Source organism: Pan troglodytes, chromosome 10, assembly GCF_028858775.2.
Source record: "Pan troglodytes isolate AG18354 chromosome 10, NHGRI_mPanTro3-v2.0_pri, whole genome shotgun sequence".
In the NCBI taxonomy this organism is placed as follows: Eukaryota; Metazoa; Chordata; class Mammalia; order Primates; family Hominidae; genus Pan; species Pan troglodytes.
In genome coordinates this window covers 96,800,262-96,826,852 of record NC_072408.2, presented here as the reverse complement: position 1 = coordinate 96,826,852, position 26,591 = coordinate 96,800,262, and the positions used below count along the sequence as shown (strand labels likewise).

The following is a 26,591-nucleotide window of genomic DNA, read 5'->3' as shown; positions in this document are numbered from 1 at the left end:
TAGAGCCCTTGTATCTTTCAGCTTGTAAAATAAAAATGAAATATCAGTCAAAAACATAATGGGCAGAACTCTACTGAGAAAACTTTTTAGCATAACAAAATCCACATGAGTTCAAGGCACCCAAGGTTTACAAGAAGATTCTGCCCAGAATTCTAAGAAGCCTTTTAAATGATGAAAGCAAATCACTGAGAAATCCATAGACTCTCTTTTCTTCACACTTTTTAATGTAGGCCTAGGATAGACTGAAGGCTTAGACACAAAAGCTTTAGTTGTGATTGTGGCTCAGCAGCGAACAATCTAGGAGATGCTGAGCAGATTTCTAGCCTCAGTTTCCAGAAATAAAGTTCCTTTAGTTCTCTTCCAACTCCAACTTTCTGCAACAAGTCCCATAAAAGGTGAAGGAAAACTAGGTCCAACTTCAACTTTCTGCAAAAAGTCCCATAAGAGGTGAAGAAAAACTAGGTCACTTCATGAATTCAATGCAATTCAGAACACAATTTCTAGCAGTAGCTTCCTCTTATTCCTTATAAAAGATACACCACTGCTATGTTTGTCCTCTGTTTATATATTCCAAAAGGAGAAAGAAAGTGCAAGGCAGAGCTGGGTTTAGAGCCCATCTGCAATCCCTCATAGCTGTGTGACCTTGGATAATATAAATCTACAATTCCAGTTTCTTCACTTATAAAAACAGGATAATATTTTCTACTTTGTAAGGCTGTGATCATAATTACAGATGATATTTTTAATCTAACTTTCATGATGCCTGCAACCTAGTAATCACTTGGTACTAGTAGTAATTATATGTATATGTATACACATATAACTACACACATGCATTCATTCATATATAATACACATTCTACCAGCCTTGGAGAATATTGCCTCCAGCTCCAACCATAGATAGAAAAATTCTCAAGTCATTAAACCAAATTTGGAAATGTACATCACTGTGGGCCCATTTATAGTGATATGATCAGACTGCCAACCTAGAATAACAATGCAATGTTATAAATTCTTTGTTATCCTTTTCAGTACCACTAGCAGGATCACAGAATGAGTGTTTTCTGTCTGGTCAGGGTTTACCATATCTAGCAGGTAGAATGGACTGCAACTAGAGGGCCTAGTCTGCCATTCCACAGTCAGTCTGAATAACAGATATGCAGGTATGTTATCTTTCTAGAACAAATCAGAACAGCACAAAGTCTAATACAGTTTTTGGTGCATCTGCTCCAATTTCACTGCACGAATTCACCATTTCAGAATATTTAATCTAGCCAAATAATATAACTAAAGCATGTAAAATACCTTCATATCTCAAATACATGCCCAACTTTAGATCTCCTACATTCTAAGAAAACTTTTCTTCACACTTGCAGCTTGTCAGCCTAAATTATTTAATTACTTTGCTCTTAAGTTTCTTTAATTCTCCTGAATTCTCTTCAGAGCAGTCCATACTCACTGCCTTCAGTTCCTGAATATTCTTCAGTATTATAATTTGGTATCCCATACACCTTTTCTAAAATTTCCCTTGTGATGATTAGCAATGATGCCTTATGGCCAAATCCAACAGACCTTAGCTGCTGCTCAGGCAGTCCCAGGATTTGAAATTGCTATCCCCTAGAATTCCTGTCCTTCTGTGGCTCCACAACACCAGGAACTTTCTGCTTTCCCTTCTCCTTCTCAGTTCCTATTTTTCCCTTCCAACCCCAAATTTTGGGAATTTCCAAGACTCAGTCTTTGTCCTTCTTCTATGGTCTGTCAAAGCTAATTTTATATATCCCAACAGTTTTAACTATAAATCTGTGCAGGTGACTCGCAAATATAAATCTCCAGCTCTAATCACTCTTTGAGACTCTCCACCTGGGAATCTCAACATCTCAACCTCAATGAGTTCAAAGATAATTCCTTATTCCCCTCATGAACCTGCTCTTAACGCTGTGTCCCGAGATTGTTTCAATATCATCACCTTCTCCAAGGTCTCCCATGCTAGAAGTCTCTGTGATCTTTTCACTTCCTTCAAATTAGTTATTCTACAACAATTCTACCTCCATAACATTTCTAATGTATGTTTCCATCTCTATCTTCTCACTGAAGATGCCCTAAATTATGATACACATAATATGGATTTGAGAGACAATAGATCACCCAATTCTTGTCACTTTCCACTTCAGCTCCTCTGACAAATTAATCTTGGACTAAGCATCAGAAAACATATCTCTGGTCATTTTCATTTTCTTGCTCACTTTTGGTAGCACCCCATATCTTACAGATTAAAAGCTAATTATTAGAATAGCTGATTATTAAACAATTGTTTAGTAAGTGTTAGGTAATATATCAAACACTATACTATGTATCAATTATCTTACTAACTCTTAGATCTGATTTTTACAGTTATTTGTATGATTGTATTGATTAATACATATCTCTTCAATCAGACCATAAACTCCATGAGGTCAAGGACCTGAAATACAGGTACTGATTAAATAAATAATGAAACCTTTTTTTAGTCATCACTACTGAAAGTATTCTTTTCTTTCTTCCCCTCTTAAATTATATAGCAATCTCTTATGTCCTTTAGCATATCGTATATTGTATATTATGCCCATGTTAAATGTAGAGAATGACTGCAAATGAATTTGAGCAAGATGACTTCCATTCCTGCTAAGGAAATATACTAGAATATTTCAGGATTAATAATATATCTCATCTTCCTGACAGTAAGATTTCCCAGCCTCTATGATCTGTCTTACGTATCTTTCTTAAAGTCCAGTCCCTTTTTTAAAAATCAAAATTGAAATAATAAGTGGGTGGTCTCCTCTTAGAACTTCCAAGGGAATTTGTTCAACCAACTTTTTTTAAATTCAGAACTTACTGAATAGAACGAAATAGGTTATAAGAATACCAAGGTGAGTAGTCAGACATGAATCTTGATTTCAATGGATTTGAGGATTAGTAAAGAAAATAAAGCATGTCATTATGTGGCTGTAATTCCAAGGAAAAATATTTAGGTCGCATAAGAAATATACAGCTAAATTGTGATGGGAGCTCAAGGTAAGAATCTATTGATTTCAGTTGAGAGGATCCCAAAAAGCTTCACAGATAATTTGTATTTCACATGGTTTATGAAAGATGAGTAGGATTTAGGTGTCCAGGGATGAGAATAATATGTATTCCAAGAGAAATAGCATTGAGAAAAATGTAGAAGTCTTAAAAATCATGGAATGTATACAAGAAGCTTTAGGTGGTAGAATTTATTTGTAATGATTAATTACATTATGACTATAACATTCTTTTTGAAACATGTAAGTATATAATGCTCTAAAATAATTATTTATGCAGAGTCCATTGGGTTGTTGGGTTGTTATATTGGTAAAATGACATTTTTACTATGATAATACCACTTTCCAAATACTTGTCACTGACCATTGTTTTTGTTTTCAGCAAGTCTACCCTCTGTAACAGAATAAGGCCTAGAGATTTGGACATCTCAAATAGTATTGAGCCACAAGGGGACTGAGTTTGCAGAACTATTTAGTTCTTAGATACAAATTCATAAGTCTGGGCATTGTAGACAACTGAGGTAATTGGAATCCCTCTAAGTCAATTTTTAGTCCAAATCTTGTTTTTAAAATAGTCTGAGAAAACTTGACTTTGGGGCTAAACATCTCTGGTTGATATTTTGTTTTGTTTTCCCTATTGGGTGAGTTGTTATTTTAGTTGATTTTGGTTTAAGTTTCTTCCCCTTGGATGTGTGCTATAAATTAGGCTTATGGCAGTTTGCATTCCAATGATGCCTTATCTTGGCTGTACAACCGTTATCTCATCTAAATCCCACAGCTGTGTCACTTCCTAACGACCACCATCCCTGCAAGACAGCTGTTGCTCTTAATTGGCAGGAATGAAACAGATGAGCATTAAGAAACTAGCCCAGATGATGTGCTACACAAAGAATTTACATTTTTTCCAAACTATTTGAAACTAGAAAAGAAATTTGCATTTTTTTCTGAACTGTTTGAAACTAGAAATGGCAGGGCAGGAGGCTCCATCATAAATATGTTGGTGGAGTATTTCTTGGTCTCCCACTCAGAATTTTACTACTGAGACTGCATAAAATCAAGCTGCCTCTTGGCTAGTCAAAACTAGAGTCCCACCCGCAAAAACATTGAAAAGCAATTTGAAGTATCTTGCAAAGTTTCCTGATGAGCTGACAAAGAAGAATTCTGTCATAAATCAGTGAAGCTTCTCAAAATCCACTTTTTCCATCTCACCTTCCATAGCACACAGATCACAGCAGCTACCTCAGTATCTAGTGACTTGCTACTCTCAAAAGTGTGGTTCACAGACCAGCAGCATTGGCATTATTTGGGAACTTGTTAGAAACATGCTCTCAGGCCCCACTTCAGGCCTACTGAATCAGAATCTGTATGTTAGCAAGGTCTCCAGGTGCTTTATATGCAATTTATTTATATTTAATTTAAAAACATTGCTTTTGTCTATTAATCTCTTGCTATAGTATACTGTATATAAGAATCACCTGAAGGCACTGTTATAATGAAGATTCCTGGGCCCCACCCTAAGAGTTTCTGAGCCAGTAAGTCAAGTATTTGGATACCACCCTGCTTTGATAACCAGAACCTCCAGTGGACCACACTTTTGATCTTAGTTCATGAAAGCTAAAATCTCATTAATTCACCCTGCTCTGTTTTTTCTCAATCCCTTCCTTCTCTATTTTCTTTCTATACTTTTTAAATGTAACTCAATCTAGCACATCACAACTTGTATGTGTTTATTTGTTACTAGCTTATAATTGTCTGCTGATTAATCTCCCTATAACTACTCTTAACCCTGGAACTCTTTTAGATAAGTCTCTATTAAACTTAAAACTTATCAAAAGTATACAAGCCAAAGACAAAGTGGTGACTAATTTCTTAGTGAAGAGTAATATAATCATTTAATTGTTCTGGCCTCCCTTCTGCTATGGCTATTGAATCGGGATAAAGGTTAAAAGGTCAATTCAGGGTTAAGCAAGTAGGAGAGATAGAAGCAAAGAGAAATGGAAATATGTAAGGAGAGTGGTGATGAACACACCCATGAGCCTATGACAATAAAAAATGTAAATATACGCACAGAGGTAATGTAGTTTCAGAAGAAAGACCACTGGACTTGGAGTCATGGAATGCAAATTCAAGTTCTTTGTCCAATCCTGATAATAACCACTATGGCTGTGAGTGTATAATAATCTCTAGTGACTTCAAGTTCTTGTCTATAAAATACAAATAACATGTACACTACCTGTCTCACAAGGCATTTGATGAAATAAAATTCTAAAGAAAATATTAATTGCATAAACTTTTGCTGAATGAATTAAGCTGGTGCTATGGAGAAGAAGGAATGAATAAGGCATAGTCCTACTTTCAGGGAATTCACTACCTAGTAATGGATACAGATACACAGACAACAAGCTGTATCACTGAATTAATTAATGTTGCATTAAAAGTACATGTAAAATGATAAGAGAACCCTGAAGAATGAACCAATTATTTAAAAGAATGAAGGGATGCTCATGACGAATTGGCAAGTTAGCTTTTAGGTATTATGCTAATATTCTCTATACCATCCTCATATAAGGGTTAATTCAGCTGGAATGATGATAATAACAATGTTTATAATTAGTCCAACAAAAATTGTTATGGTGTTAATTTAGTTTAAAAAAAAAATGTGTCCTAGTAAGTGGGAAGTGCTACAATTTGACAAGAAAAGAATAAGACAAAATCATAGTGCCTAAGAGGTATTTTCCCATTCCACAGCATCTACACTCAGAGGTGTGTACACTATTAAATATTTAGTTAAGCATTCACTCTAGTTTTATTACAAAGTAAGAAAATACTAAGCCTTTCATTAGAATATAAATTCTCATTACAAGCAAAGGGAGTGTCTATGTTGTTCACTGCTAAATGTTACCTGATAACATCAATGGGGCTTAACAGCATTTGTCAAGTGAATGAATGAAGGACTAAGTAAAGTCTGCATGGAGCTAATAATTGGCCAGTTACACATGCATACATGTTGCTATCTATGTGAGCAGCATATCTGAAGTCAATAAATGGTATTCTGAGTTTAAACTATGGAATGACTTTTACAAATTGGGAACGTTTCCAAACATAATTTGTACCTGAAACAATGACTCCTTATGTAGCTATTATTTAGAACTAAAGGCAGCCAGAACTTTAGACTCTCTTGCTAAAGGTATTTAGTTAGCCACTGCGTATTTAATTGCCTTAATATATACCTCCTTCAAATTTTTTTCCAGAAGTACTGGTAATATATGGACTTAAATAACATTTCAAAGATGGATTTCTGTGACTTTTCAGCTTAACACCTTCTCCAAGTAATAGTTTTTTCTGACTTTTAATATATTGCATTATGTAACTTCCAGAGCCATCTCTTGTCTACAGAACGAAGGTGTTGGACAAGATGATGATAGGGACCTCTTTCTCCAACTCTAACATTCTATGAATCCTGTAGCCTCCTCTACTTTTAAAGAAATTATGTTATTAAAAGGCTTTGGAGAACAAATAGCTTAAGTAGACAGTGCAGTAATTATGTAATTGTTTTCTCTTATCTTAATGTTATGTACTATTTCATTTAAAAAAATAAGAAATTACAAAACAGCTTTTCTTTAAAAGAAAAGGATATAATGATTACTTTGGTGGGGGGAAATCATTGCATATAATGGCAAAAATAAAATATAGGGGAGAATACCTATAATTAATACCACAGATGCTCCCCTTTATCTACTATTAAAAAGAACCTTCTCTTTGAATCCCAATTTAAAGAGTACTTTATTTCATATGACTTCTCACAACTTGACTGTTCTCAAAAGCCCAAGGATACATATGTAAAGAAATCATCATAAAAGGCAGTTATTATTTCTTCTTTTCAAAAGCAATTAACCTAGAAATGTTGTCACAAGAGATTTTCAGAAAAAAGTCAAATAACCACAATAATACCCCCTGACACACACAAATACATACACACACTCAAAATAACTAATGAAAAATAATATTTCTAAAATCTTCTACATGAAGATTTTATATATGGAAAATAATTTAGGGCAAGAGAGTAGGCCCTCGTCCTCAGCAAAGCTCTTAGATCTGAGGTAGCAAGCATAGAATGTCTGCGAAGATGGCCACCAACAACTGCTTCCATTGCTGTCCAGTCCATTTCCCCCTCCCTGTGAATCTGGATTAACCATGTGTGACTTGTCTGAACAACAGAATGGGAGAAAAGTGGCAGTTCTTGCTTTAAGAGGCCTATCAGTGTTCACTTTCACCCTCTTGGATCCTGAGTTACCTCATAAGAAGTCAGTCATTTTACTAGCAAAAAAGACTACATGCAGAGAGGCCCCTGAGGATTTGAGGGTAAGAGGACCACCTAAACCCCAGACTTTTTGTCGATACCAGCTGAGGCCACGTTGGATCTTCCAGCCCCATCAGAGCTGCCCCAGCCAAATCACATAGAATGGAAGGGCTTCCCCATCAAGCCCTGCTCAAATAGCCGAATCACAAGCAAATAACTGAAATGCCCAATTCCTAAAACAACAAATACATTTCAATTCCTTGGTCAGTGAAATATATTAAACCACTATATCCCAATCCTTGGGCTACTGGCTGGGAACACAGGACTGAATAAGAATGCCTGCTTTCAAAGGGCTCATCATACCATGGTAGTGACACTCACATAAACAAACCTCTGGCAGAGAGTGTGACAGGAGCTGCATCAGAGGCACACACGGTGCTGTGGGAGGGTGTGGACCCAACTTTCTCTCCTGGAAGTTGATCTGGGGCATGGTCCAGGGAAGAGGAGGTGACACTTCAGCCGTATTTTAAAATCTGAGTAGGAGTTTTCATAGCCAGGATGTGTGGCTGAGAAAGAGGAACATTCCAGAAAATCAGATTTATCTGTACAAAAAGTGTAAGCTCCTTCTTAAAACCTCAAACTACAGTTATTGAGTCTCTGTGAGTATCACCTGCTAAGAGTTTTATCTTTTTCCTAAGTTAGATAGGAGAAAGAGCATTTTTTGTAGTAAAAATATGTTTGTTGTTTACCCATTTTGCCTCCAACTTTGTAACCTATACACGGCTGAGAGAAAGGAACTCATGTGACAAGCAGAGAAACTGTTAAAAACAAGAATGTATGTGTTCGCTCTTCTCTCTCTCACATCTTGCTATAGACAAATGCTAAATAAAGAAGACTGTTTTCTTTATCTTTGTTCAAAATCAGTTCTCAAGGTTCTTAATGAGAGGTCTAGAATCATTTTGCTGTTTTTTATGGAATGGAAAAAAGGAGAATTTTTTTACTGGCATTTGTGATGTTAAAGGTCAAACACATAAGACGATTTCTATACAATTTTTATAGCTTACATTCAGTATGAAGTGAGCTGGCAGATGAAGAAAACTAGAATTGGGTAAACTAGTTGATCTCATAGGTGGCTGGAATGTTTATAGACATTTGTTTCCACTTTTGTATTAAATCTCAGTGGATTTGCAACTACAAAGTTCAAGTTTTTGAAGACATCTGCAATCCAGAAGAAGCTACTAAAAAATGTAGGCACCAGAACCCAAACTTGGGAATGAATATTTTTTTTCTCCTCTCTTCATGCCCTACCATGCCTACTTCCTTTTTTCTTTGAGTTGAGACATGAGGATCATGTGAAGTTGAAAAATGCCTCAACCTGCCATATGCTACTTGGATTAGAGCCATGGCTCTTGAAGGGAGCACACAGTTTGAGGACTCACACTGAACGCTTTATATGTATCACTCATATCATCCTCAAAAGCCCTTCTTGGTTAGGTATTAATATCCCCATTTTACAGATAAACAAAGGGTAGGAAAGATGACTATAAATCTTTTCCAGAGATGCTCATAATCACATCTGCCTGATTCCAAATTCCATGCTTTTACACTCATGCCACAATTTCTCCCTAAGGTCTTGTGAGATTTATTTTACCTCTAGAATACAGGTTAAATCTCTGCACTCAAAAAAAGGGAAATATTTTTAACAAAGTTAGAAACATTGGCATAAAAGAATGTGCACCATTTGACCTGTGCTTTAAGATAACTAGAGTATGTGATGAAAATAATCAAAAGCATATAATATAGAAGAGGCAGGGAATCAGGTAGAAATAGCATGACTTTGGGACCTTGTAGAACTCTGTTTGAATCCTAGTTTGGGCTCTTGCTATTTTGCGACCTAGAGCAATTTATTCAGGTTCTCTGAGCCACAGTTTTCTGAGTTATAAAATAAAAATATTAATACTTGCTACATCCCCCAGGTTATGAAAAGTCCTAAATTGTGTAATTTATGTAAAAGCACCTAGCACAGCACTGCCTCATTTTCAGTACTCAGAAATGGCAGCTTCTTTCTTTTGCTACAGAAACTGGGAAAAGAAAGAAAATTGTTAAATGTCACCTGCAAGCAGAGATCTCTGGTTTGAAAGATGGAAAAGCAATGAAAAGTCAGGAATTCTTTTCTGTAGCCATCAAAATATTTTCCAGCAATAGTTGAAGAAGGATATTTGATCTCAATTTTGCTAAGACCATATTTGGAACATCACGTTGAGGATAATAAGCAAGTTTGTTAATGGGTAAGGAAGGGAGACAGATGGGATTGGTTCAAGCGAGAAGACTGAGAGGAACACCCAGGTCTGGTCAAAACTCTGGGCAGAATAAAGAAAAATGTACAAGTTAAAACAGCACATTTCCCTCGTCAGCCAGAGTGGGGACCGGCTGTGTCATTGATACCACCCAGCAGGACCAAGCAGCTGCCCAGTTCCCAGACAACCCATCAGTCAGTTGATTAGACAACAAATATTCATTAGGTATCTACTATGGGTCAGGTTCTTTGGGGGCACTGAGGAATCCTGATGAGCAAAACCAGGTCAAATACACCTGTGATGATATGTATTTCTGTTCACTGAGTAAGTGAAGATGAGTCATGAGAAGCTGGGTAACCTATGACATTGATCCCTGAAGTATGACATTCCCCCTGCAATTTCTTGCCTACAAGCTAGAAAGGAGAAAATACTTTCTTTAAGAGATAACAGGTTTTGAGCACTTATCATGTGACAGGCATTATACTCAGTGCTTTACATATATTCTCCTATTTAACTCCCCCAAGTCTGTCAGGTAGTTGCTATTACTTCCCATTTTATAGATGCATAAACCAAGGCTTAGAGATATGCAGTGACTTGCCAAAACCGCAAGATATTGAAGTCCTGGAACTGAGACTGATCTCAGAAATACACAACTCCAGAGTCTGAACTCAAGGTGGAGGACCTAAGACTGGTTTTAACACTCTAATGAGATTTTTCTATTTTAATTGCATCTGTTCCCCATAAAGGATTCTTTATCTTTTTACTCAAAAATCAAGAATTAGCTACACTTCATGTTGGCCAATGACCATATGGTATAACAGAATCTGTGCTCTTTCTCTCAAGTTAATTTATGAAAGTCTTTTGGCAAGGTCACCATGCTTTTTGAATGTACACACTGCTCCTTTGCTACTCTGTATAAAGGCATTTGTAAATTATTCTAGTTATCTTTAGAATACTTAAAATTACTCTCTGGCATTTATATAATCAGCAAGAGATAATCAGATGATCTCTCTTTTTTTAACAATGAGCCACTTCCTGTTCATTATACTTATGTTTATTTATGGCATAAAACCCATTTTCTCTGTAGAAGGTCACCTGTGGGTTGATGTGGAGGATTTATTTCCTCCTATTTAAACAATTTTACCAGTTTTTGGCATTTGTATGACTGTTGATTAATTATGCCCCTGTCTCAATCATTATAGAAAAAATAATAGCCTATGCTATGGTTCCTTTTATGCGCCACTGGGTTATTCATTAGCTGTAAAAATGCAAAATTTTTTAAATTTTTGCATATTTAGAGGCTTCTAACAGATAATCCACACCTATGCTATGTGCAGCCACCCATCTTAGAGGAAGGCCAAATGTTTAAAGTCAGAAGCCACCTGACACAAGAGGCCCAAAGAACTAACAGTCTTGAGTCACATGTAAAATTTGTGGTTCCCCTTCTTTGGGAATCAGAGCCTTCCTAAATACCAGTACAAACGCCCCCAGGCTGCCTCCTCACCTTCATGTACTAAACTTTTTGACTATTCCACAGGAGAAGCAATTACTTCCTTTATTAAACTAAACTAAGAGGCCATGCCTTTCATTCTACTTGCACCTACTATAAGAAGTTGAAAAAACTGCAGACACCTTCTATCCCAATGTGAAAGAGCTTATTGCCCATTGCAGATGATTTTGCTGAGTTTTGATGCCCTGTATCTGTTTCTTTTCTGTTTAATAATAGCACCCTGAGTTTCTTTTTTTTTCAAATATAAGATGCTTCCTCATTCAGTCAATGTGCTTCAAGAGGAAACAGATCTCTCTCTGCTTTGGCAATGGACCTTGGATGGCTTCAGCTAAACAAGAGAGCCTACTCCAATGTCCATAGTGATTGAGTTAGACATGGGACTGGTACCCAATGCAGAGCAATAATAAGTAAGGAGATAATTAGATGGAGACCACTAAAAAGAAGATCCCTTGCTCTTCCATTGACATACTCTTTAAGTGTGAACACTTAGAGCCTCCAGAAGAATTGACAGCCATCCTGCATTGATAGAACCCAGCTATCTATTCAGTATATTTTCCTTAGAGTCACACAACCTTTGTTACCTTAGCAGTTTGAGTTATGTCTTCTGTTATTTGCAACGAGAAGATTCCCAACAATACATCTACCACTGTGACCACAATTACACAGTAATCATGAAACCATGCTGCATTATGGAACTTCTTTGTACGCTTTCTTCATCTAGTACCTCCTCCTATAGTCATAACTTTTTGTTTACTCTTTCCTGAGTTCCATAAGCAAATATAATGAATTATACCAAGAAGCTTATTAGACAAGTTTAGAATTTTCTGTATGCTAAAAACATCATCATTTTTATTATCTTCATGTTGTTGGTTATCGGATAATTATATTCATATTTCAAGGCTTCTATAAACCTGCCAGCATTAAGTAGAGATCTTATCAGCTTCTAGGCAGAAATAGAGAAAAAGACTGCCTGTGTTGGCACCTATAGCTTCCTGATTTTTGTTCTTCCTCTCTTGCTCTGCATCCTTTTTGTCTACTCTCAGAAACATCAGCTTTGCATACACTTCTGCCAATGAGACTATCCTAATCTGAAATTATAGGGTCCTCTATTTTTTATGTTTTTTCTTATTTTCATAGCCAGGACCTAGAGGTGACTGCTAAGGACCAGCTGTAGTGTCTACTGCACACTTGCTTCCCACATTGCTTTGAGGCAGCACCGCAACTTTTTTATTATATCTAACTCTAGGAAATTTCGCAGCCTTTGCTCTCAGGAATAATTTCTACATTGCCAACCACTTTATGTCCTTTTTCTCGATTAAAAAAAGTTCTCTGTCCCCCAGTTGAGTAAACTTTCACCTTTTTCATTTTTCAATCACCCTTTTCAGTGACATTTTATCACCTTTCACTATGTGATCATTGGATGCATCCATCCAGTACCATGGCTCTAAGCTTTTTTACCACGACTTTTTTCAGGGATTTCAAGTTTAAGTTAACTCTTGGTGCTATTTCACACTGATGCTTTTGTAGAACTCCAGGACCTCAGACTCTTGGGAGAGATAATAAGGATTGTGGTCAGAGCACAGTAAAGATTGAGTTTGATGCCAGGAAAATAAATACACACATACTGCCATCTTCATATAACTCAACTACATGCTTTGATGGGAGTGGCCTTCACAATTACTACATAGTTGACCTCTGACAGTTTATTTTTTCCCCTTAAAAATAGGGTGGGGAGAGGCAGGGATAATCAACAATCATGTTTGCTCTTGTGACACTCTCAGGTTCCTAGCCATGTGTAATTTAACAAATAATCATAGAAATGTCTTCCTGCATTACAGAGACATGGCATCCACGGGTGGGGGTTGGGAGGAACAGCACAGAGAAATCGGCACTCAACACAAATTTAGTACAAGATAGGTAAAATGACACATACTCCAGAATCATTTACTTAACAAAGAAAAGCTTTTGAGCGTCAGCAGATGGCCTATGTATTTGTCTTTTTTAGGGATATTCTCAAATGCTATGTATCACATTATAGTAAGAAACATAGCTGTCTAGATGGCAGGATACCTTCTAGGGAGAGAATTCTCTCCCAGCTGACATACTTAATAGGAAACCAAATTAAAATAATTCTACTCACACTTCATAGTTTGGGAAGGCTTTCACTGATAACCAATCTCTCCCAGAAATAGCTCAAGACCCACTGTCATGTTTCCAAAGTACTCTTTATATTTATTTTATGTCACTCATTTGTTCAATGTTTGTGCCCACCGTGAGCATGTAAGCCCAGCGAATACAGTCATCACTACATTTCCTAGCCAGTCTTCCATGCCCAGTACTGCATTCACAACGCCTAACCATAGTACCTAGCTCACAGAAGATGCCTAATCTACATTTGAAAGACCAAGAGGTGGAAGGAAGGAAGAAAAGGAGGAATGAGGGGGAAGGATTGGTTTATGGCTTGGTGTATTAGCTATTTGTTGCTGTATGCCAAATTACCCCAAAATTTAGCCACTTAAAACAGCACACATCTATATAGCTTCTATGACTTACAGTTCTAGGTGTGGTTTAACTAGGTTTTCCAGCTCAAAAGAGTCTCTCACAAGACTACAAACTATCGGTCAGGGCCATGTCATCTCAAGATTCAACTGGGGCAGGATACACGTCCAAGCCCACTCAGTAGTTGTTGGCAAGATCCAATTCCTTGAAGCTTGTTTAACTACGAGCCTCAGTGACTTCTTGGCTGTTGACCAAAGGCTGCTCACCATCACATCCTGGCCACATGGACAACTCCACAGTGCAACTCACAACATAGGAGCTGGCTTCATCAGAGTGAGATAGTCAGAGAGTACAAGATAGACAGAAGTCACAGTCTTTCATAACCTAATCTCAGAAGTGTTCATCCCATCACTTTTGCTATATTCTATTTGTTAAAAGCCAGCCTTTTAACAAATTACAAATTGTTATTAGGTCCAGTCTACACTCGAGGGGAGGAGATTACACAGAGCATGAATGCCAAGACATGGGAATAATTTGGAGGCCATCTAAGAAAGGCAGCTTAGCACACATAAGCATGCAATCAAAACAAGAGGAGTTGGTTAAAAGAGTCACCTGTTAATAGAATTGGGCTAAGCTAGACTATTGTATCTTTCTCCACAATAGGGAAAACTACTTTCAATATGGCTATAATAATAAATCCATTTGGAAAATGTATTTTAAAGAAATTATTATGTATTCAAATGCTACCTGACATATCAGTATCCTTTGGAAGTGATTTTAACAAATCTGACTTATATTTTTAGGTGAGCATTTTCTATTTCATCCAAAAAAACTGAAATAATCAGACTTTGCAACTGAAGGAAATCTGGAAAGAAAATACCTACTTCAGTAGGAAGCAAGTGTGCTGCATTCTCCATATTTCTCCAGTCCCACAGGACATGCTGTGTGTCCTGTAAGAGAAAAACATGTAAACGTAGGCAAAAGTCCTGAATAAATCAAGGAAAGTATTTGTGGGTGGCTCAAAATGGGTGAGTTTCTTTCCATGAAGGGCTAGGTGTGCCACAGTCTTGACCAGCAAGTACATGCTAATGGATCCATCTATAGCTCTTAAAAGTCTAATTCCTGCATTCTAAATAGGCAACCAGGATATTATCATATACACTCTAGTCTTAAAACCTTTTAACATCGTTGCTCCTTTTGATTTTCTCTTGAATCTGTTATATATTTGGATTGGGCCAAAACAAGCAGTTCCATGTAAGTCTGTAAAGCTTTCTGATGGTGCACCTCTTTAATTATTAAGCTACTTCAGAGGTCATAAGCCAGAGAGAAAAGAATTAGAGCTGATTACTGTGTCCCTGTGGCCCTGAAAATCCTTTGGCTGCTGTAGAGGTGCTTGCAGCATTCGGAAAGCTTTAACATAATCCAACCATCCTCCCAAATTCCGAGTTGCTTTTATTCGGGCACATTCAGATGTCAGTCTATAATCCTGTGTCATTGCAAAGAGAAAAGGCATGATCTGCGATCTGCTTTTTAAAGCCCAAACTAAACCTCTAACCTGGTAATTCATGTAGAGCATAAGGATCATGAGCTGCCAGAAAGCAAAATCCAACACGCCAAGTAATCTCTCACGATTTTCACAAACACATTCTGTTTACAAAGGCTAAATTATAACCAAATAGTTGATGCCACACTATCCATGAGACTGCAACATGGTATGTACTACAGTAAAGAAAACATTATTATTTTACTAACAGCTTTGATTTTTAAAGGGTTTGTCTTATCCATGATTATTGCTGCTATGCAACAGTATGAGTTATAAGCTGAACATCCTTTTATATATACTCTGCACTCAGAGGAGCAATTTCACGGATAAATCACAAGGCGACAGCCAAACTATTAACTTAATGACTCAGGGTGAAGTTCCTACAGGGTGAAAACATCTGTAAACAGCTGGGCAACGGCAGTGCCATCAGCCTTTGAGATGAGAAGATACCATTTTCAGGAAGTGGTTCGAGCAGAATCTATTCTATGGAAAACAGTCTTTCAGGTACCAAGGTGTTCCATATTCAAACCTAAATGCTGGAAATCTATTTCCAATGAAGCAGGCACTTATTGTCCTGTTTTGTTTTTCCCTCTCATACCAAAGACCCAGTGTGTATTAAAAGTAAATTTTGAAAAACATAAAGGACTCCTTGATTACGTTAAGTAATGAACATTTAAATTTTGAGTCCCAAAATAATATTTTAGAAGGGGCCTTGTCCACCACTCTCTAACTTCATACTTTCCCCTATTTCATAATTTCTCCTATGCACCCTCTCCAAATTCTTCTTGTCTGGGATTTAAAAAAATGAACATCCATATGTTCACAAACCAAGTCATGAAAACTCATGTAGTATACCATGGCTGAAGTAATCTATAGCTATTTAGGAATTATCACCAAGTAAAATCTTAGGTGTAGAAAGTTGGATAGGATTTATTCACAATTTCTAAGTCTCAGTTTGTTCATCTATAAATGGGAACAGTAACACCCATCTTTTAGAGCTGTTGAGAAAAGTTAAAAACAACTCTGAGGCCAGGCGCGGTGGCTCATGCCTGTAATCTCAGCATTTTGGGAGCCCGAGGTGGGCGGATCACCTGAGTTCAGGAGTTCGAGACCAGCCTGCCCAACATGGTGAAACCCCATCTCTACTAAAAATACAAAAATTATCCGGGCATGGTGCTGGATGCCTGTAACACCAGCTACTCAGGAGGCTGAGGCAAGAGAATCACTTGAACCTGAGAGCCGGAGGTTGCAGTGAACCGAGATTGTGCCACTACACTCCAGCCCGGGCAGCAGAGTGAGACTCCCTCTCAAAAACAAAAACAAAAACAAAAACAAAAACTCTGTACAGCACATGACACTCAATTTATCTCCTTCGTCTCTCCATACCCACACTACAAAACTGAATGGCATGTTAGCGGACTCACAGGCACTGTCATCAGGCATTGCTGAATAGAATCTTTGTGCTGCCACTTACTAGCTTAGCAAACTTGAACAATTTACTTAACCTCTCTGGGCTTTGATATTTTATCTATAATGGTGGATAATTATTTCTACCCAATTAGGTTTAGGGGAAAATCAGAGTTCAAGCAAGTAAGGAGCTTACCCTCTAACTGCCATGTAGGAGATGTTCAATGAAAGCAGCCCCTCTTTATTGCTGGTAAGATGATTCCCTTTGCCACGTGGCTGGGATAGAAATTTGGAAGTCATAGAGGCAGCATTTCAGCTGTTCCCCAACATTATTTCATTCTTTTGTGTTCACATGACACTCAGCAATCCAGGGAAACTAACAGAATGAGCATGCCTGAACTTATACCTCAGCGTGGGACCAAGAGATGTATGAAACCTCAAAATCTGAGAGCATTGTACCTGAGATGATAAAGTGCAGATCGTAAAGGCTTTCCAGACAGCAGTGATGCATGCTCATCACCATTAAAGGAATATGTTTCCATGCTTCTATTTGTTTTAGCATCCCACAAATAATTACTGACAACTTATTATCTTATTATGCACTCAGCAATACACTCTAGGATTTTTTGTTTTGTTTTGTTTGAAGAGACAGGGTCTTGTTGTGTCACTTAGGCTGGAGGGCAGTGGTGTGATCATAGCTCACTGCAGACTCGAAGTCCTGAGCTCAAAGGATCCTCCCACCTCAGCCTCCCAAGTAGCTAGGATTACAGGCAGCATCACTGCTATGCATTCTTCTCAAGAAAAGGTGACACTGGCATCTGTATCAAAGCAGATCCCTCTCTCCTATGACTGTAGTAAGCAATCATGGCTGTGGCAAGGTAATAATAAAATAATAATGGTGCATCCTGGTTGGAATTATTTTGAAACAATTACTTTTAGCTACAAATGCCCAAACATTAGCTCCATGCCTCAGCCTCTGAGTGCCTCAATGCTCAATAGATAAGACATTCTTAATATGTCTAAATAGACATAGATATGACATTCTTACATCATTCTTTTTTTTTTTTTTAAAAGAGGTTTATTGTGAGCTAATACGAGTGACATGGAATGGGAAACAGTCTCAAGAGGTCCTGAGGAAGTGTGTGCAAGGCAGTTGGGTTACAGTTGGGTTTTACACATTTTAGGGAGACAGAAATTATAGATAAAATCATAAATCAATACATGTTATATTCAGCCTAAAGAAGTGGAATAAGGAGTGGGGGAAGGGGTGGCTTGAAGGTCATAGGTAGATTTAAAGATTTTCTGATTAGCAATTGGTTGAAAGAGTTAAGCTTTGCCTAAAGACTTGAAGTCAGTAAAAAAAATGATTGAGTTAAGTTAAGGAGGTCGTGGAGGCCAAGGTTCTTATTATGTAGATGAAATCTCAGACTTAGCAGCTTGTGGAGAGAATAGATGGTAAGTGTCTCTTTTCAGACCTTAAAGGTGTCAAGCTTTCAGTTAAACTCTCCTAGATCCAGGGAAAGACCTAGAAAGGGAAAGCTTGGTTGCCTTAATGGAGATTCTATACAGATGTAAATTTCCTCCACAAAAGACAGCTTTGCAAAGTCATTTCAATCTATTGGCCCTGTGAGAGCCATTTCAAAATACGACGATACAATATATTTTGGAGTGAAATATTTTTATTTCTTTCAGGGCCTGCTATCTGTCATATGATGCTATCCCAGAAAGGAATTTGGTATCTTATTGCCAAAGAGTCTGCATTGTCAGTCTGATCATCTCTGAATGTTGGTCAGTGGTACCTAAACCCCAAAAGAGAGGGGGAATAATGGGATATCTGACCTCCCTTCCTATCACAACCAGGAATTCCATTTTTCAGGTTTCCCTGGAGTCCCCTTGGCCGGGAGGAGCATCTGTTCAATTGGATGGGGAGCTAACAATTTTATTTTTGGTGAATTGTGTCCCCTCAAAATTCCTATGCTGAAGCCCCGACTCCCAGGACCTCAGAATGTGAATGTATTCGGAGATTAGGCCTTTAAAGAGGTGATTAAGTAAAAATGAGGTCGTTAAGGGGGGCCCTCATCCAACCTGACTCAAGTCCTCACAAGAAGAAGAAATGTGAACACACAGAGAGACACCAAGGATATGCAGGCACATACAAAAGACCAGGGGAGGACATGGCCAGAAGGTGGCCATCTGCAAGCCAAGGAGAGAGGCCTCAGAAGAAACTGAGGAGAGCAAAGATCCAGCAGACCAGCCAGAGGCAAAACTCCCTGTCTGAGGAATTCAGAAGTAATTAGACTTCCCTATTAGCTAAAGCCAGCATCTGGTACTGTACCCAGTGAAGGGTGTCCAGGTTCTTGGTGTCTTGAACAAAGAACTGGACAAAACACACAAACAAAGCAAGGAAAGAATGAAGCAACAAAAGCAGAGATGTATTGAAACGAAAGTACACCCAACCCACAGGGTGAAAATGGGCCTGAGCATAGCCCCGTTACAGAATTTTTTGGGGTTTAAATACCCTCTAGAGGTTTCCACTGGTTACTGGGTGTATGCTCTATGTAAATGAAGAGGATGAAGTAAGGTTACAAAATCATTTACTCAGTGTACATCCTATGTAAATGGCGAGGATATTTCCTGTCATAGCTGAAGTGTTTCCATTTGATTTAGTTCTGGGAGGTCCTTAGATTCTCTGCCTCCAGACCCTATTCTCCTGCCTCAGTACCAGGCTTCTTTCCCAAAAATTTATAAGTAACTAGAATTTCTTTTTTTTTCTTTCTTTTTTTTTTTAATTATACTTTAAGTTTTAGGGTACATGTGCACATTGTGCAGGTTAGTTACATATGTATACATGTGCCATGCTGGTGCGCTGCACCCACTAACTCGTCATCTAGCATTAGGTATATCTCCCAATGCTATCCCTCCCCCTTCCCCCCTCCCCACCACAGTCCCCAGAGTGTGATATTCCCCTTCCTGTGTCCATGTGATCTCATTGTTCAATTCCCACCTATGAGTGAGAATATGCGGTGTTTGGTTTTTTGTTCTTGCGATAGTTTACTGAGAATGATGGTTTCCAGTTTCATCCATGTCCCTACAAAGGACATGAACTCATCATTTTTTATGGCTGCATAGTATTCCATGGTGTATATGTGCCACATTTTCTTAATCCAGTCTATCATTGTTGGACATTTGGGTTGGTTCCAAGTCTTTGCTATTGTGAATAATGCCGCAATAAACATACGTGTGCATGTGTCTTTATAGCAGCATGATTTATAGTCCTTTGGGTATATACCCAGTAATGGGATGGCTGGGTCAAATGGTATTTCTAGTTCTAGATCCCTGAGGAATCGCCACACTGACTTCCACAATGGTTGAACTAGTTTACAGTCCCACCAACAGTGTAAAAGTGTTCCTATTTCTCCACATCCTCTCCAGCACCTGTTGCTTCCTGACTTTTGAATGATTGCCATTCTAACTGGTGTGAGATGATATCTCATAGTGGTTTTGATTTGCATTTCTCTGAGGGCCAGTGATGATGAGCATTTTTTCATGTGTTTTTTGGCTGCATAAATGTCTTCTTTTGAGAAGTGTCTGTTCATGTCCCTCGCCCACTTTTTGATGGGGTTGTTTGTTTTTTTCTTGTAAATTTGTTTGAGTTCATTGTAGATTCTGGATATTAGCCCTTTGTCAGATGAGTAGGTTGCAAAAATTTTCTCCCATGCTGTAGGTTGCCTGTTCACTCTGATGGTAGTTTCTTTTGCTGTGCAGAAGCTCTTTAGTTTAATTAGATCCCATTTGTCAATTTTGGCTTTTGTTGCCATTGCTTTTGGTGTTTTGGACATGAAGTCTTTGCCCACGCCTATGTCCTGAATGGTAATGCCTAGGTTTTCTTCTAGGGTTTTTATGGTTTTAGGTCTAACGTTTAAATCTTTAATCCATCTTGAATTGATTTTTGTATAAGGTGTAAGGAAGGGATCCAGTTTCAGCTTTCTACATATGGCTAGCCAGTTTTCCCAGCACCATTTATTAAATAGGGAATCCTTTCCACATTGCTTGTTTTTCTCAGGTTTGTCAAAGATCAGATAGTTGTAGGTAAGTGGCGTTATTTCTGAGGGCTCTGTTCTGTTCCATTGATCTATATCTCTGTTTTGGTACCAGTACCATGCTGTTTTGGTTACTGTAGCCTTGTAGTATAGTTTGAAGTCAGGTAGTGTGATGCCTCCAGCTTTGTTCTTTTGACTTAGGATTGACTTGGCGATGCGGGCTCTTTTTTGGTTCCATATGAACTTTAAAGTAGTTTTTTCCAGTTCTGTGAAGAAAGTCATTGGTAGCTTGATGGGGATGGCATTGAATCTGTAAATTACCTTGGGCAGTATGGCCATTTTCACGATATTGATTCTTCCTACCCATGAGCATGGAATGTTCTTCCATTTGTCTGTATCCTCTTTTATTTCCTTGAGCAGTGGTTTGTAGTTCTCCTTGAAGAGGTCCTTCACATCCCTTGTAAGTTGGATTCCTAGGTATTTTATTCTCTTTGAAGCAATTGTGAATGGGAGTTCACTCATGATTTGGCTCTCTGTTTGTCTGTTGTTGGTGTATAGGAATGCTTGTGATTTTTGTACATTGATTTTGTATCCTGAGACTTTGCTGAAGTTGCTTATCAGCTTAAGGAGATTTTGGGCTGAGACGATGGGGTTTTCCAGATAAACAATCATGTCGTCTGCAAACAGGGACAATTTGACTTCCTCTTTTCCTAATTGAATACCCTTTATTTCCTTCTCCTGCCTGATTGCCCTGGCCAGAACTTCCAACACTATGTTGAATAGGAGCGGTGAGAGAGGGCATCCCTGTCTTGTGCCAGTTTTCAAAGGGAATGCTTCCAGTTTTTGCCCATTCAGTATGATATTGGCTGTGGGTTTGTCATAGATAGCTCTTATTATTTTGAAATACGTCCCATCAATACCTAATTTATTGAGAGTTTTTAGCATGAAGGGTTGTTGAATTTTCTCAAAGGCCTTTTCTGCATCTATTGAGATAATCATGTGGTTTTTGTCTTTGGCTCTGTTTATATGCTGGATTACATTTATTGATTTGCGTATATTGAACCAGGCTTGCATCCCAGGGATGAAGCCCACTTGATCATGGTGGATAAGCTTTTTGATGTGCTGCTGGATTCGGTTTGCCAGTATTTTATTGAGGATTTTTGCATCAATGTTCATCAAGGATATTGGTCTAAAATTCTCTTTTTTGGTTGTGTCTCTGCCCGGCTTTGGTATCAGAATGATGCTGGCCTCATAAAATGAGTTAGGGAGGATTCCCTCTTTTTCTATTGATTGGAATAGTTTCAGAAGGAATGGTACCAGTTCCTCCTTGTACCTCTGGTAGAATTCGGCTGTGAATCCATCTGGTCCTGGACTCTTTTTGGTTGGTAAGCTATTGATTATTGCCACAATTTCAGCTCCTGTTATTGGTCTATTCAGAGATTCAACTTCTTCCTGGTTTAGTCTTGGGAGAGTGTATGTGTCGAGGAATGTATCCATTTCTTCTAGATTTTCTAATTTATTTGCATAGAGGTGTTTGTAGTATTCTCTGATGGTAGTTTGTATTTCTGTGGGATCGGTGGTGATATCCCCTTTATCATTTTTTATTGTGTCTATTTGATTCTTCTCTCTTTTTTTCTTTATTAGTCTTGCTAGCGGTCTATCAACTTTGTTGATCCTTTCAAAAAACCAGCTCCTGGATTCATTGATTTTTTGAAGGGTTTTTTGTGTCTCTATTTCCTTCAGTTCTGCTCTGATTTTAGTTATTTCTTGCCTTCTGCTAGCTTTTGAATGTGTTTGCTCTTGCTTTTCTAGTTCTTTTAATTGTGATGTTAGGGTGTCAATTTTGGATCTTTCCTGCTTTCTCTTGTGGGCATTTAGTGCTATAAATTTCCCTCTACACACTACTTTGAATGCGTCCCAGAGATTCTGGTATGTTGTGTCTTTGTTTTCGTTGGTTTCAAAGAACATCTTTATTTCTGCCTTCATTTCGTTAGGTACCCAGTAGTCATTCAGGAGCAGGTTGTTCAGTTTCCATGTAGTTGAGCGGCTTTGAGTGAGATTCTTAATCCTGAGTTCCAGTTTGATTGCACTGTGGTCTGAGAGATAGTTTGTTATAATTTGTGTTCTTTTACATTTGCTGAGGAGAGCTTTACTTCCAAGTATGTGGTCAATTTTGGAATAGGTGTGGTGTGGTGCTGAAAAAAATGTATATTCTGTTGATTTGGGGTGGAGAGTTCTGTAGATGTCTATTAGGTCCGCTTGCTGCAGAGCTGAGTTCAATTCCTGGGTATCCTTGTTGACTTTCTGTCTCGTTGATCTGTCTAATGTTGACAGTGGGGTGTTAAAGTCTCCCATTATTAATGTGTGGGAGTCTAAGTCTCTTTGTAGGTCACTCAGGACTTGCTTTATGAATCTGGGTGCTCCTGTTTTGGGTGCATATATATTTAGGATAGTTAGCTCCTCTTGTTGAATTGATCCCTTTACCATTATGTAATGGCCTTCTTTGTCTCTTTTGATCTTTGTTGGTTTAAAGTCTGTTTTATCAGAGACTAGGATTGCAACCCCTGCCTTTTTTTGTTTTCCGTTTGCTTGGTAGATCTTCCTCCATCCTTTTATTTTGAGCCTATGTGTGTCACTGCACGTGAGATGGGTTTCCTGAATACAGCACACTGATGGGTCTTGACTCTTTATCCAACTTGCCAGTCTGTGTCTTTTAATTGGAGAATTTAGTCCATTTACATTTAAAGTTAATATTGTTATGTGTGAATTTGATCCTGTCATCATGATGTTAGCTGGTGATTTTGCTCGTTAGTTGATGCAGTTTCTTCCTAGTCTCAATGGTCTTTACATTTTGGCATGATTTTGCAGCGGCTGGTACCGGTTGTTCCTTTCCATGTTTAGTGCTTCCTTCAGGAGCTCTTTTAGGGCAGGCCTGGTGGTGACAAAATCGGTCAGCATTTGCTTGTCTGTAAAATATTTTATTTCTCCTTCACTTATGAAGCTTAGTTTGGCTGGATATGAAATTCTGGGTTGAAAATTCTTTTCTTTAAGAATGTTGAATATTGGCCCCCACTCTCTTCTGGCTTGTAGGGTTTCTGCCGAGAGATCCGCTGTTAGTCTGATGGGCTTCCCTTTGAGGGTAACCCGACCTTTCTCTCTGGCTGCCCTTAACATTTTTTCCTTCATTGCAACTTTGGTGAATCTGACAATTATGTGTCTTGGAGTTGCTCTTCTCGAGGAGTATCTTTGTGGCGTTCTCTGTATTTCCTGAATCTGAACATTGGCTTGCCTTGCTAGATTGGGGAAGTTCTCCTGGATAATATCCTGCAGAGTGTTTTCCAACTTGGTTCCATTCTCCGCATCACTTTCAGGTACACCAATCAGACGTAGATTTGGTCTTTTCACATAGTCCCATATTTCTTGGAGGCTTTGCTCATTTCTTTTTATTCTTTTTTCTCTAAACTTCCCTTCTCGCTTCATTTCATTCATTTCATCTTCCATTGCTGATACCCTTTCTTCCAGTTGATTGCATTGGCTCCTGAGGCTTCTGCATTCTTCACGTAGTTCTCGAGCCTTGGTTTTCAGCTCCATCAGCTCCTTTAAGCACTTCTCTGTATTGGTTATTCTAGTTATACATTCGTCTAAATTTTTTTCAAAGTTTTCAACTTCTTTGCCTTTGGTTTGAATATCCTCCCGTAGCTCAGAGTAATTTGATCGTCTAGAAGCCTTCTTCTCTCAGCTCATCAAAATCATTCTCCATCCAGCTTTGTTCCGTTGCTGGTGAGGAACTGCGTTCCTTTGGAGGAGGAGAGGCGCTCTGCGTTTTAGAGTTTCCAGTTTTTCTGTTCTGTTTTTTCCCCATCTTTGTGGTTTTATCTACTTTTGGTCTTTGATGATGGTGATGTACAGATGGGTTTTCGGTGTGGATGTCCTTTCTGTTTGTTAGTTTTCCTTCTAACAGACAGGACCCTCAGCTGCAGGTCTGTTGGAATACCCTGCCGTGTGAGGTGTCAGTGTGCCCCTGCTGGGGGGTGCCTCCCAGTTAGGCTGCTCAGGGGTCAGGGGTCAGGGACCCACTTGAGGAGGCAGTCTGCCCGTTCTCAGATCTCCAGCTGCGTGCTGGGAGAACCACTGCTCTCTTCAAAGCTGTCAGACAGGGACATTTAAGTCTGCAGAGGTTACTGCTGTCTTTTTGTTTGTCTGTGCCCTGCCCCTAGAGGTGGAGCCTACAGAGGCAGGCAGGCCTCCTTGAGCTGTGGTGGGCTCCACCCAGTTCGAGCTTTCTGGCTGCTTTGTTTACCTAAGCAAGCCTGGGCAATGGCGGGCGCCCCTCCCCCAGCCTCGCTGCCGCCTTGCAGTTTGATCTCAGACTGCTGTGCTAGCAATCAGCGAGACTCCGTGGGGTAGGACCCTCCGAGCCAGGTGTGGGATATAGTCTCGTGGTGCGCCGTTTTTTAAGCCGGTCTGAAAAGCGCAATATTCGGGTGGGAGTGACCCGATTTTCCAGGTGCGTCCGTCACCCCTTTCTTTGACTCGGAAAGGGAACTCCCTGACCCCTTGCGCTTCCCAGGTGAGGCAATGCCTCGCCCTGCTTCGGCTCACGCACGGTGCGCGCACCCACTGGCCTGCGCCCACTGTCTGGCACTCCCTAGTGAGATGAACCCAGTACCTCAGATGGAAATGCAGAAATCACCCGTCTTCTGCGTCGCTCACGCTGGGAGCTGTAGGACATTCTTACATCATTCTTATGTTACGACAGAATGGCATGTCATTCTCATGTCATGCTTATGTCATGACATAGATATGACATGTCTAAATATATAATAGATATGACATTCTTAACATGTCTAAAAAGCTTAGAGAACACCTGGAGTCTGTCTGCATTGCCAAGGGAGTAAGACAAGCTCGAATAGTCAGTTGAGAATATTCTATCTACTTAGCAACAGTGGGAAAAGAATAGAGAATCTTGGGCTAGTGTAATATAATTCAGGTCCCTGAGTTACTATTCAAAGTCCGTACATTTTACAAATGGATATCAAAATGATGCTCTTTAGAATTCCTAAGTGTTCATGAAGAGGGTTCTGAGGCCTGCTCAAGGCTCCCAAATGTGTGCTAGCATATCTTACAGCTTGGTTTCCTCATGTGAGGGACGGGAATAATAAGCTTGTTATAACAATCAAAATGAATGCTCTTTAAAATTAATAAGGTCCAATAAAACCACACAATAGTATTGCTACTGTAATCACTCATTGACACAGAAAGAAAGCTGCTAGAACCAGTTGTGTGACTCAAATAAGCACAGAGCCTTGAATGCCAGACTTAAGGAGTTAGTTAGCTCATGTTCAGTCAGTAATTGGTAGTTTTTTGTTTTGTTTTGTTTGTTTTTAGCAGAGTATTGTATTCTTTGGGCTGGGTTTTTATAAAAATTAGCAATTATTGGCAGAAACATAGGAATGGTGGGAAAGAGGTATGGAGGCTGAGAGATCAGGAACGAGGACTTAAAAAAATATTTTTTTTTAATGTCCCTGGAGAAGCCAACCCCTAATGTAGCTTGTGACAGTGACACCTGGATATATGTCAAATTCTCATGCAACTTACTGAGCCACTTCATTAGTATCCCAACATGCCATACCCCTTATTAATCAGAAACGAACTTCAGCCTCGGTGTCAGTGGCCAAATGGTCAACAGAAGGGGCAGAGTAACTGTGGCCAGGGTGGGCAGCTACCCGGAGGTGCAGCACAACTGCTGAGAAGCCACAGCCGTGCCGTCCAACCCGGTTTGCAGCAAGCAGAAAAGGAACAGCGTCTTTGGAGCAAATGAAGCTTGCAGACTGTGAGGAGAACAGGCAGCGACACAAGCAGGAGGCACAACCAGGGACAGCAGAGAGTCACTTGAGGGCTCGGTGTCCAGCAGGGAAGACGCAGAGCGCAGAGTG

The 26,591-nt window shown here is 39.0% G+C and overlaps 1 long non-coding RNA gene across 2 annotated transcripts in view; it reads right to left on the bottom strand.

The window, feature by feature from the left end:
• The window catches only part of LOC100613094 (uncharacterized), a 404,311-nt gene that overhangs the window by 111,632 nt on the left and 266,088 nt on the right, over positions 1 to 26,591 (bottom strand). For both annotated transcript variants that reach the window (XR_010148103.1, XR_010148104.1), the window contains one exon: positions 14,550 to 14,615. This is a non-coding gene — a long non-coding RNA (uncharacterized LOC100613094). The remainder of the gene's footprint in view (positions 1 to 14,549; positions 14,616 to 26,591) is intronic.